Source organism: Bidens hawaiensis, unplaced genomic scaffold, assembly GCF_021521415.1.
Source record: "Bidens hawaiensis isolate Kalapana, Puna unplaced genomic scaffold, B.hawaiensis_p1.1 tig00020328_1, whole genome shotgun sequence".
Classification (NCBI taxonomy): Eukaryota; Viridiplantae; Streptophyta; class Magnoliopsida; order Asterales; family Asteraceae; genus Bidens; species Bidens hawaiensis.
The window spans coordinates 276,711-290,753 of NW_027493091.1; positions in this window are offsets into that span (position 1 = coordinate 276,711).

A 14,043-nucleotide genomic window follows, 5' to 3' on the forward strand; every position below is an offset into this window, starting at 1 on the left:
GTCGGTAAAACCCAGGCACTGGTAAAACAGGAGCTCAGTAGGTCATTGGGCATTCGTCGATGCGAACTTGATCAGTTTCGGTTACATTTGTTACGGTACCGAAACTAAAACAAAAGGGCATGCAATACCCAAGTGTTGGTAAAACCCAAGTGTTGTAGGTACCGAGTGTTATGGTGGCGAGTCCATAAAACCCTGGCGTTTTCAGTCCTGGGCGCTGTGACGGTGAGTTGACGCAAATTCTGTTGATTTCGTTTACGTTAGTTACGGTACTAGAACTAAAACACAAAATATCGGTAAAACCCGGGTGTTGATAAAACCCGAGCGTTGCGATACCAAGCTTTGCGGCGGTGAGTTGGTAAAACCTAAGCGTTTTCGATTTCGGGCATTGCGGTGGTGAGTTGACATGAATAACCATTTCTTTATTAAATATAAAACAATAAAAAGCTACTTGGTCAATCTCACGATGCCAAATAGACCAATGATACCCTTACGTCACCAAACTTCTCATTTATTCTATATAACAATAATAATAGTAATATACGCCAACATAATCTAAATAAATCTTTTTATAAGTGTAATACTTTTTACTTCTTCATGATTATGTAAACCTTTTTTTTTAAATATTGGTATCATTTTTATTTTTATTATTGAAGAAACGTGGATCTACTCACTGGTAGCAGGTCTACTTTCCTCGGGTGTGATTATACTATTTCACCGATGGTTCTTCTGGGTCTGTGTTCTTCCACTTACAAAATGAACAGCGCCGTTACTTACCCCTCAGAAAGGGACAGAGGGGTCCTCTTTGGGGTAACCCTCCGGCGTGAGAATCAATATATTTGTGGAGAAGATGATAATGAGTGTAAAAGAGTCTCAAGAGTATTGCTGAATAGCTGAATACCCTCTGATTGTGAGACTGTCTGTTTGTATGTAACTGATTGTCAGTGAATGTGATTCAATATGATTGAATGTGATATCACTGCTTGTAACTGTCAATGATTGAGTATGAATGTCTGTCATCAAAGTGGAGTTGATGCTGTATTTATAATGCTAGGATTTCCACTGATTGGGCTCAACCTCGCTGGCCTCCTCCAATCGCACTGCGCCACGTGTCCTCTGGGACACCTGGCGCTTTCTCGTTGGTTGTAATCACGTGGTAACACATGTGTCATGCTGAGTTGTCGACCTTTCATTTGGCAGCTGTCAACATCAGCATATTCTTTCTCCTTAAAAAGATGCCTTCTGGAAGGTTGTCTGATGTGCACAATCAAGGTTGCCCTAATCCTGATTTGGATAAGGACGAGGTTGATTATGTGCACGTATGATATGCGCCCACCCTGAGGATGCGCGAGGTCTTCTCTATATTCTCACGCGCAGATATTTCATGCGCAGATGTGATATGCACGAGCATGTGATATGCGCCGCGCGCTGATGCGTTGCGCGCATATGTGATGCGCGAGCATATGTGTGCCTGGGCAGATGTGATATGCACGGGCATGTGATATGCGCCGCGCGCTGATGCACCGCGCGCATATGCGATGCGCGAGCATATGTGTGCCTGGGCATATGATGCCTGAGCATGTTTTGTATGCGCCATGCGCATAGGTTTTGGCTTTGTGCCTTCATAATGTCTTTATCTTGTGGGTTGACCCGCCTTGCTCGGTGTTGAGGCGGGTACATACCTCTTCAAGCCCCCCCAGTCTAATGTGTGTCTTATCTCGCGCGAGCGCGGTAAGATAGATATTAGACTTACTGATTTGGTCTTTTAAAAGGTGTTTTGTCGTTTTCTTTGTTGTTTCCATCGTTGCGCGAAGTTCTATCCATTTGGTTGAAAACGAAGGGTCCAAACACGTGGTTAGTTGGTGGTGACGTGCGCCGTAAACGTGTCAGACGTTTCGTGTGCTCGAGGTGCTACAGTTGCCTTTCATGTCCCCTCACACAGCTGTCCTGAACACGTGTCGCGCTCGCATTGGTTAGCACCTGCGAGTGGGGGCGCGTCTCTGTTCCGTGGCAGGTCGGTTACATTTTTATGTCCCCTCAACAGTGTTAGGGACACGTGTCGCGCCCTCGTTGGCTTGCACCCGCGAGTGGGGGCGCGTGAAATCCGATCAGCTGCCACATTTCTCTCTCCTGGGCCTATAAAAGGAGGCCCTTAGGAAAATTTTTTATCTTCATCTTCATTGTTGATAATTTTCTAGTTTCTGCCTTTCACATTCTGATTTGAGTGTTTTCATCTTTTCGATTTCTCGATTATCTGCTGCTGCAGTTGTATGTCTGATAGTTCAGACTCGTCTAGCCCCTCAATCACCTCTGTTGCCTCTCGAAGACGCCGTGTGAAATCTGTGGTGATGTCGACATTGAAGCAAAAGGGGAAAGGGAAGAGGGTTGTTGAGACCACATCGGAGGAAGTAGGGAGGACCAAGGCCACCAAAAGGTGGAATGAAATCCTCTGCAAATTGAAGCAGGCCGATCTCGACAACCTCATCGCCTCTCAGGGCTTTCCCACCCTGTTTAGCTGCATGTTGCCTAGGTCCGGGCAAACGGCGGCGGACCCGCCTGCCGGCTATATATCCCTATATAGCCACTTTTTCACCCACTGCAACCTTCGTCTCCCGATGACAAGGTTTGTGGGTGCACTGCTGAAGTTCTATGGGATTCATATATCCCAAGTCCATCCGTTTGGACTCGTGCGCGTGACTCACTTTGAGTTCATGTGCAAATCCCAGCGCGAGGAACCCACTCCTCGGCGCTTTCAATATTTTTACAAGCCCAAGATCCAGGACAATTGGATCTCTTTCATTCCTCGCAGTCAGAAGGTGAAGTGCTCCACTGTTTCATTCAAGAGCCTTCATGACTGGTCTGAGAGGTTCTTTTACATAAGGGCTGGTGTGATCCCCATCCGTATGACCATGCGCTCTATCTCTTCTGCGCCTGCGGATGAGGGTGTCCTCAAGAACCCAACTGGCGCCTGGGTTAAGAAACTGACCGCCGAACCATCCCCCGCGAAGAAAATTTGCGAGGAGGCGATGGTGGGGGTCGGCATGAGTAAGCTATGGGCCGACAGCGCGCTTGAGCCCGTTATCCAAGTCGACGGGTTGTGTAAGTTTATTTCATTGCTTTATTTCTTTTTCTGCGCGAACATAATTCTTTTGCTGATATCACTTGACTTGTTTTTGCGCAGTCACCAAGGATTATGTCCTTGCCGCTTATGATGAACAAGTGGAGGGTGGCTCCGTCGCGCTTGGCGCTGGGGAAGTTGGTTTCCCAGATCGCTTCGATGACATGTTCATCCCAGTGGATCTGGAATTTGACTTTGACAGTGACGCGCCTGGTAAGCCTTCGCACTTATGCTCATTCCTTTAGAATACCCAAGTTTATTAACAGTTCTGTTGGTTGTTTTTGCAGATGCGCTTGAAAACTACGAGCTGGAGCTAGCGGAAGAGGAGGAGGAGGAAGAGGAGGCGCCCCTACTAAAGCGCAAAGCTAAGGGGAAATCTGGCGCAGGGGCCAGTAAGAAACAGAAGAAAAATGACACCCCTGTTGCTCATCCCCATGCTCAAACGAAGGGACCTAAGGAAACCCAGGTGTTTACCACCAAGGTTTCTTTAGCTTCCCTGCCTGTGAGAGTGGGCAGACCTCCTGTCCACTTGAGGTATGGTGGCGTCACCTCCTCCGTTCGCGCGGCTGAAGAGAGAAGCAGTGCCGCGCCTGCAACAGGTATACTTTGTTTGTCATCATCTGATTGAATTGTTATTAAACCTTTGCTCCTTTGAATGTTTGCAGAACCGGCGACGGTAGCAGATCAGCCGCAGGCGCCACAAGGTGCTAAGGCTGCGCCGAGGGCTGCTTCGGAGTCCCCTGTTCTACCCTCTGAAAATGGTAGAATGAATTTTATGGCGATGTTCGCCGCGCGAACAGAATTGCGCCAAGGTATGTTTTGCACATTTGTCTTCTGATTTTTTTCTTTTGGACTCTGTCATAAACCATTTTTCCTTGTTGATTTGTTCATAGGAGTTGTAGCTGGCGTACAAGTTGCCGGTGACACTCCTGGCGCCGTTGGCGGCGCCGCTGGTTCTGGTCCTGCTCCTGCTAGTGCTGATTCTCCCCTTATTGGGGTTACAAAGGAGCAGGAAGCCGTATTGCGCGCCGAACTGGCGGCGTCGAGACCTCCCTCGCCTCCTCCTACGCGCAGCCCTCTCCGCGATGCTGGTTTGGAGCCCCCCAGGTCGCAGGAGAAGAGGCCTATTCAAGAAGATGAGGAGGATGAGGGGGCTCAAGCTGAGGACTCCTTGGGAGACCACGCCAGCCCTGCGATGCCACAAGTCTTCGCAGCGCATACTTCTGGTGGGGCTGGCGCTGACTTTTCTGCTTCATCCCCGCAGGTATGTTTTAATTTGTTGCTCCGCTGCGCGTACCTCCATATAAGTATGTTTATGACTTAGAACATTTCTTGTGTTTTGTAGGAAGGTGACCACGTTTATCGCCCGAGATGGAATATTAATGAAGACAGTTCCTTCCAATCCATGGGCGTATGCGAGGACTTCTGGGCTCATGCCGTGCCTCCTACTGAAAGGAGGTATCAGGAGGAGCGCACCCGCGCTGACTTGCTCAACGATCACATTTTCGCTGGGTCAGCTTTGTTTGCTGCCTCCCAAGAGCTTCATCGCGATTATATTAAAGTACGCGATGCTCTTGTGGCAGCCCAGCAAGAGGCTAAGGTGGCCGCCTGGAACCTTTCTGATGCTCGCGCACGAGCTGAGAAACTCCAGGCGGAGCTCAGCGAAAACCGAGCAAGTGCCAACACCGCCTATATTAAGCGCGGGCATGAGCTCCAAGCTGCGCGGGAGAAGCAGCAGTTGGCGGAGGCCGAAGTTGCCAAGTACGCGCGTAGAGTGCGTGTCTTGGAACAGCAGGCTGAGGCGCGTGACCAAGCTATCGTCCAGAGTATCACTGAAAAATCATCACTGGAGAGCGAGGTTGCGCGCCTGAAGAGGGAGTTGGCGGCCGCGCAGGCCGATAGAGATGAGGCCTTGGCGACGGCGGCGTCCAGCCAGGAAGCACTTGGTACTGCGCATGCGGAGAAAGAAAAAATTTTGGCGGCAGCAGCGTCTGATAAGGAGGAGCTAAAAAAGACTAAGGAAACTGTTGAGTTATTAAACTCCCAGGTTCCTGTCCTCGAGACGTCTGTTGCTGGCCTCGCGCAGGATCGCCAATGGCTGGTGTCACAGGGCATGACTCGCTGCGCTTTGGCGATGAAATATTCCGCCGAGTTTCAGGCCCTTGTGATGGACTGCAATGCCGCCGCGCGCTTGGTGGGCCGAGCCGAAGGGTTTACGGATGGGTATGAATATGGCATGTTGAAGAAGAACCCATCCGAGTACCCTTACAAGAGCGACGCGGCCTGCGCGGACATGGCCGCGGTGGGGGAAAAGTATATGAATACTCCCATCCCCATCCTTATGCAGGTACCTTGACCTTAATGAGTTTTACTTGACTAATTTTTCCAAGTGTTTTGTACTCAATACTTTTCTAATGATTTGCAGATAGCTGCGCTTGCTGACCAGCCCGACCTCGGCGCGCTAAAGAAGTTGCTCGATGAATGCGAGAGGGCTGGTAGCGATGATGGTGGCGCGGGGGATGTTGCCCCTGCCAGCGGCTCTGGCGCTGCGAATAAATCTGCTCCTGACACCGTCGTGATAGAAGACTCCAATGAGGAGGAAGAACTTGACTATGGTCAGTTCGGAGATGAGGAGCAGGCCGTGCCAGATGCCGCGGGAAATGATGAGGGTGATGAAGTGGCTGACGTCGACGTGGAGACTTGAGAAGCCCTTCATGAAATTTTATAATTTTTTTTTTTTATACTTGTAATTTGTAACTCATCATACTTGTAAATTTCAATGCAATGGAATGAAACTTGTTTTCTCTTTTTCACATCTTGCGCATTTCCATTCATCTCCTCATGTTTGCTTGTATAGATATAAGATATGCTTGCACGTTAAAATAAGAACAAGGTTGTAAGGAAATTATTCACTTAACCTCTGTTCTATTTTGTTTGTGGTTTCGCAGTATCTTGTTTATGCTGACATGCGCGCTAACTTTTCATTATTCCTTTTTTGCGCGTCGTTGTCGCGCGGTTTTTATATGGAAGTATGAGTTTAGCCATTACATGTCAGCGTGTGTTACTCAGATATCTACTATGATTCCGCGCGCGACCTCGACCTGAGACCTTAACATGATATGGCATGTACTTTGCCTTAGTTGTGTTTAAGGATTTTTATGATCAGGCTGCGCGGGATGTAAGATGGATGTTTGTGAGTGTTTTGAGCTAAGGCTCTTTGTTTTGGGCTAAGGCCCTGACGTTTTTAGAGTTAAGACTCATTAACGTGTTTGAGCTAAGGCTCGTAAGTTTGGGCTAAGGCCCTGGCGTTTTAGAGTTAAGACTCGTTAACGCGTTTGAGCTAAGGCTCGCGCATGTATGTTTTACTTCGCTTTATTTTGCTTTGAAGTCAATATAGTGTTGTCATATTGCTCCAAATTAATAAAGGAAGTGTGAAACATGTATGCAAAGGTAATAGAACAAATATTGAAAGATAGCGCGAATCATCATTCATGATGGCTTAAAAGCCTTGATTACATATTTGAACATTTACATGAAGCATTTTCTAAGCTGTGCCGCGTTCCACGCGCGCGGTATCTTTTTTCCATTCAAATCTTTTAAAGTGTACGCGCCTTTCCCCAAATCTTCTGAAATTTGATAAGGTCCCTCCCAATTGGGGGACATTTTTCCTGGGGGTATCGCGCGGCTAGCTTCATTGTTTCGAAGGACAAAATCATTTTTCTTGAAGTGGCATTCTTTAACGCGCTGATTATAATATTTTTCCAGCTTTTTCTTGTATTTGGCTTCATTGATGATAGCCTCTTCTCTGCGCCCTTCAAGCAAGTTGAGGTCCAATCTTCTTTCGCGCTCGTTATCAGTCTTGCTCATCATGAGTACCCTATGGGATGGGCATCCAATTTCTGCTGGGATCATAGCCTCTGTCCCATAGGTTAGGCTGAACGGGGATTCGCCGTTGCTAGTTTTGCTTAATGTCCTGTGCGCCCACAGGACATTAGGTAACTCTTCGACCCAAGAATGGGATTCTCCCTCCAATCTTTTCTTCAGCCCATTTAACAAACTTTGATTCGCGCGCTCCACTTGGCCATTCCCTTGAGGGTGGTAGACCGAAGTGAAGATTTGGTTGATGTGCAATTCTTTGAGCCAGCTGGATATCTTCCTGTCAGTGAATTGTTTGCCATTGTCGCTCACAATTTCCATAGGAAGGCCAAAACGACAAATGATGTGGCTCCAGATAAATTGCTTCATCGCCTCAGCTGTGATTTTTGCTAGTGGCTTGGCCTCAACCCATTTTGTGAAATAGTCTATCGCCACTACCAAAAATTTCACTCGCCCTTGCGCTTGCGGCAGGGGCCCCACAATATCAATGGCCCATTTGTGGAAAGGCCATGCGGAGGTCACTGGAATCAAGTTGTTCTTTGGACGCATGGTGTTTGGCGCGTAGCTCTGACATGCATTGCATTTTTGGATTTCTTTTAGCGCATCCAAGTACATGCCTGGCCAATAGTAGCCTGAGCTCATTGCCTTGGCAACCACCATGCGCGGACCAGCTTGTATTCCACAGATTCCTTCATGAATCTCCCTAATCACATAGCTTGCTTCTTCAGCATCCAGGCATTTCATGAGCGGTCCAAGATAAGAGCGCCGATATACTGTACCATCAAGTAGTTCATAATTCTGCGCCTTGTGTCTTATCTTTCTCGCCTGTGCGCGATCGTCCGGTAACTTCCCCTCCTTCAGGAATTCCATTATTGGAGTTACCCAGGATGAAGGGGTTGTATGAATTACAAGGACAGATTGCGTCTGCACTGACGGGCTGCTCATCACTTCCACCCTGACATCTTTGCCAAAGTGATCAAAATTAGTTGAAGCCATCTTACTCAACGCGTCAGCAGACTTATTTTCGCTGCGCGAGATGTGTATGATACTGAAGAAGTCAAACTGCTCGACGAGCTTTTTTGCCTGCTCTAGATATAGAGGCATTGTGTTCTCCTTGGCGTCATATAGGCCGTTGACCTGAGCAGCTACCAAGTAAGAATCAACATGGGCCTCTAGCCTTGTAACTCCAAACTTGCGCGCAATGCGCAGACCAGCCAGCAGGGCTTCATACTCAGCCTCATTGTTGGTACTCTTGAAGTCCAACCTAATAGCATAAGTATATTCATGATTATCAGGGTCCACCAGTTTGAGGCCTGCGCCGGACCCTTCGCTGTTGGAGGCTCCATCAGTGAATAGCCTCCAAACATCTTCTTCATCGTTTGCTCGCGGAGGGTCTACCTCGCGCTGAGCTTCTTCAATCTTTCCCTCTGGGATTTCCGTGATGAAATCCGCTAAAACTTGACCCTTTATTGCTGGACGGGGCTTATAGGTGATCGTGTGTTCACCTAATTCCAGCGCCCACTTTGTCAGCCTTCCGGAGAGCGCGGGGCGTCTCAAGACTTGCTGGATGTTGTAACCAGTCAGAACTTCAATAGGATGACCATTGAAGTATCTATGGAGCTTGCGCGACGCGTGTGTTAGTGACAAAACTAACTTTTCCATGATGGAATAGCGCGTCTCAGGGTCTGTGAGCACTCGACTCACATAGTATATTGGCGTTTGGATCCCCTTGCGATCCACCAATAATACTGCGCCGATGGCGCGATCTCCAGCTGACAAGTACAATGTAAGGGTTTCGCCAGGAAGTGGAGCCGTGAGCGCGGGCAGCTTTATGAGACATTCTTTTATCTCAGTGAAAGCTTGCTCAGCCTCAGGCGTCCACTTGAATTGGCTCTTCTTCAAGCAGTTCCTCAAAGTGTTAACGAATGGAGTAGATTTGCTGGCATGGTTCGCTAGGAACCTGTTGATTGACACCAGTCTACCATTCAGCTTCTGAACCTCTTTCATGGTGGATGGTGAAGGCATGTCAAGGATGGCTTCCACCTTTTCAGGGTTCACCTTGAAACCATCCTTAGTGACCATTACACCAAGAAATTTCCCCTCTTCCGCGCCAAAAGTACATTTGCTCGGGTTGAGCTTCATGTTAACTTCCGTTAGGCGCTGAAGAGTTTCCTCGATGTCTTTGAGCATTTGTCTCTCCTCCCTGCTCTTGATCACCAAATCATCAACGTAGACTTCTAGATTTCTCCCGATTTGTTCACTGAAAACCGAATCCATAAGTCTCTGATAGGTGGCGCCCGCATTCTTTAGACCAAAGGGCATTTTTGTGTAACAAAAAACACCCTTGTCGGTCCTGAAGGCCGTCTTGTCTTCGTCTTGTGGTGCCATTTGAATCTGGTGATAGCCTTTGTAGGCATCCAGGAAACATTTGAGCTTGAATGGCGCCACGGAGTCCACCTTTGCGTCGATGTTTGGGAGGGGGTAACAGTCTTTCGGACATGCTTTGTTGAGGTCCTTGAAGTCAATACACGTCCTCCATGACCCGTTGCTTTTCTTTACCATCACAGGATTGGCTACCCACGTCTGGTATCGGATCGGGCGGATGATGTTTGCGCGCAACAGATCCTCAACTTGCTCATTCATGGCCTTCGCCTTTTCGTCCCCCATGATTCTCTTTTTCTGAGCAATTGGCTCCACCGACTTGAACGTGTTAAGAGAATGTTGCGCCAAGTCCCGCGGGACCCCAGTCATATCGGAGTGTTTCCACGCGAAGACCGACGTGTATTTTGTGAGCAACCTTTTCATTCTCAATCTCGTTTCGTCTGAAATGGTAGCGCCAATTGTGACCGTTTGGTCTGGGAATTTTGGGTTTAAAATCCATTTCTCTGGCGCAGTGTCGTCCATTGGAAGTTTCATTCTCCCTTCCCGCGGCGTACTTGTCACTGCGCACAAATGATCGCGGTAAACAAATGTTACGCCTGTTGGTGTAGGGAACCCCAATGCGCCGTGCGCTGGCGACGGTACAGCATTAAATTGGGCAATCGTTCCCCTGCCCAGGATCATATTGTGGCATGACATGGTAGGCAAGACCAAGAAGTTGACAACTTCTGCTCGCTTGTGCTCATCATCCCCCATAGTCAATTCAAACTGAATCTGGCCCAGTGGATGGATGATTTCATTTGAAACACCACAGATTGGTGCGTTCACAATTTCGAGCCGCGCTTGGTCTGCCGGGTCTAACTTTCTGAAACACTGCTCATACATAATGTCAAATTCGCTTCCAGTGTCCACCAGGACTTTCGACACTTCGTAATGAGCGATGTGTGTGGTGATGACGAGAGGACTGCTTATTGAAGGGCCTCCCCTGATTCTTGGGAAGATGACTTGCTGCTCGCGCCAATCCCCGTGGATTTGCGCGCTTCTCTTTTTTGACGTCTGCCCTTGTCGTCCCCCCTCAGCCACACAGATTCTTTTGTATTTCTTGCTGGCAGAGGCTCCTTCCGGTTGCTCATCTTCTATTCTTTGGTTTTTCACCAAGTGAGCCAGCCTGCCTGACTTTACATCCTTCTCGATCGCATCCTTTAAATGATGGCATGCGTCGGTGTTGTGGCCCGGGGACCTGTGAAATTCACAATATTTGCCACTGTTTTGCGGTCCCTTGTAGTGTAGTTGCTTGGGGGGCTTGAACTGGACATTCTCTGTACTTAACACCTGTGAAGGTGTTTTAGTGAGGGGTGTCCATATTCTTGGCAGAGGTCTGCTAGGATCTCTGCCGCCCTCCCTCTTGTCACCCTCCCCGCGATTACGAACTTCTTTTTGGGGCTGGGGTGAGGTTGGTTGCGCTTGTTTTTCCGCGGAAGAAAAACTTGTTGGCTGCAACCTGGACCATACAGAGTTCTGTTTGGCCCTCTTCTCTTTGCTGCGCGGTGATTCTGCCTGATGCGCTCTTTCTCTTGCCCTATCTTGGGCAATCTGTTTCTCATTTCTCGCGAAAACTCGCGATGCCTCCATTAACTTGGCCCACGTGGTGGGCATACCATCTTTGCTTACGAGAGCCCGGCGGAGTTGATCACTGCGCGCGCCTTGTATAAAGGCCACGCGCAGGAGCTGCTCAGTTATACCCCCGATTGCCAGGGATTCCTGATTGAAACGAGTGATGTAATCTTCAATCGTTTCATCATTCCTGCGTATGCAGTGCATGATGTCATCAGGATCGCGCGTGTGCCTGCGCTGCTGTACGAAGTGGGCTTGGAACTTTTCTAATAGTTCCTCGAACCCATCAATTTGCCCTGTCGGCAAGCTCTCGAACCATACCCGCGCTGCGCCCGTAAGGCAGCGAGCAAACATATGACACCATGTTGGCATCGTCCAGCTCTCTAGGTTTCCCGTGTTATAGAAACCTTGCAAAAAGTCATCTGGATCTGTTGTGCCATCATATTTGCCCAGACCACTTGGCATCTTTGTCTTGTGCTGGATGGGAGCCTGCGCGATGCGCGCAGTAAACTTTGAGTGTTTTACCAGGATGGCTGGTCTGTAGGGCGTGGTTACGTCCACTTGCCCTCTGACCGGTGGGCTGTACGGCATGTGCAGATCTAGATCTGCTCTGGCTCCAGGCGCCATGTTCACAGGCGCGCGGAGCTGTGAGCCTCCTGCATGAGTATCCCGTGTCTTCCTCATGCTATGCACTTCTTCATCACTGAACTCAGTGTGTGCAGTGTGAACAGAATCTCCTTCTTCCGGCGCGCGCGGCCTTTTTGTAGTCTGCTTATCAAAAGCTTGCCTTTGTGTTTGGTCGGCTAGCTTTTTCTGCTTGACCATTTCATTGTATTTTTCCATCAGACGCCGCTGCTCGTTTATGAGCCATTCATTTGGATCATTTGTTTCTTCTTCTGGACCCATTGGTCCTTTCAGTTTCGCGCCGGCCATATTTTGTAACGTGAGATCGTCTGGAGGAGTTTCAGTCTGGCCGTGAGGGGTTGTGACGAAGGGACGGTTGCTGGTGGTACGCGTAGAATCACGCGGAACCCTCAGAACCTGCTGTCCGTCGTTAACACCCTCACGTTCAATATCCTCCAGAGCTTGATCAACGTTACGAACTCCAGAAACCATGGTGATTGATTTTTTTTTATAGATCTGATGAGATCTGATTGCCGTTTGTAACAGTGGATGGCGCCAATGAAGAAACGTGGATCTACTCACTGGTAGCAGATCTACTTTCCTCGGGTGTGATTATACTATTTCACCGATGGTTCTTCTGGGTCTGTGTTCTTCCACCTACAAAATGAACAGCGCCGTTACTTACCCCTCAGAAAGGGACAGAGGGGTCCTCTTTGGGGTAACCCTCCGGCGTGAGAATCAATATATTTGTGGAGAAGATGATAATGAGTGTAAAAGAGTCTCAAGAGTATTGCTGAATAGCTGAATACCCTCTGATTGTGAGACTGTCTGTTTGTATGTAACTGATTGTCAGTGAATGTGATTCAATATGATTGAATGTGATATCACTGCTTGTAACTGTCAATGATTGAGTATGAATGTCTATCATCAAAGTGGAGTTGATGCTGTATTTATAATGCTAGGATTTCCACTGATTGGGCTCAACCTCGCTGGCCTCCTCCAATCGCACTGCGCCACGTGTCCTCTGGGACACCTGGCGCTTTCTCGTTGGTTGTAATCACGTGGTAACACATGTGTCATGCTGAGTTGTCGACCTTTCATTTGGCAGCTGTCAACATCAGCATATTCTTTCTCCTTAAAAAGATGCCTTCTGGAAGGTTGTCTGATGTGCACAATCAAGGTTGCCCTAATCCTGATTTGGATAAGGACGAGGTTGATTATGTGCACGTATGATATGCGCCCACCCTGAGGATGCGCGAGGTCTTCTCTATATTCTCACGCGCAGATATTTCATGCGCAGATGTGATATGCACGAGCATGTGATATGCGCCGCGCGCTGATGCGTTGCGCGCATATGTGATGCGCGAGCATATGTGTGCCTGGGCAGATGTGATATGCACGGGCATGTGATATGCGCCGCGCGCTGATGCGCCGCGCGCATATGCGATGCGCGAGCATATGTGTGCCTGGGCATATGATGCCTGAGCATGTTTTGTATGCGCCATGCGCATAGGTTTTGGCTTTGTGCCTTCATAATGTCTTTATCTTGTGGGTTGACCCGCCTTGCTCGGTGTTGAGGCGGGTACATACCTCTTCAATTATAATAAATAAATAAATATGAATATAAAGGACATAATTGTCACTTTAAGTAGATTCATAGGATTCTTATAAAAAGATTTGGCTTTCATGCAAAACTAAAGAAGCTTTATAATAAAGTTAAGGAACCGTGCTTTTTTTTGGCTTCAATGGAATTCCTTTTCTTTCAAAACTTTGGTTATTCATTTGAAAGCAATATGATGAGGTACCAAATCTACAAAAGCCAAATTGAAAGGAACAACTCAACAAAGACTAGCCTCTAATGATAATAAGTTATTAGGTATTTATATAAATCCCGGGTATATTCATTCACTAATCTACCGGACTACCACCTTTCTTTCATAAGCATTTATTATTATATAAATAATGCTTTGCTCCTCATACTAAATCTATTATTCATCGAGTGGTGAAATTTGGATCATGCATTATTACAGCTTATGTTTTTTTTTAATGATACAAAGTTACAAACACTTCAATGAACTAATGTTAGGGGTGTCCGAAAAACCCGAACCCGATTAACTCGACCCGACCCGACCCGAACCCGAACCTGAACCTGACTAAGCTAATTAGGGTCGGGTTATATAGGGTCAAAAATTATTAATCGGGTTATTCGGTTAACCCGATTAACCCGGATAGTTATTAGGGTCGGGTTTCGGGTCTGTTTTAGAAAAATAATCGGGTTTTGGGTTGACCCGAATAACTCGATTACCTATACTTGTACTGGTTAAATCTACAAAGTTAAAACCTACAACTTTTCAACTCTCAACTATTAGTTATTTGCAAAACAGTCAACAATATAGTCAACTAATTCTACTTTTGTTAAAATACTAATGATTAGA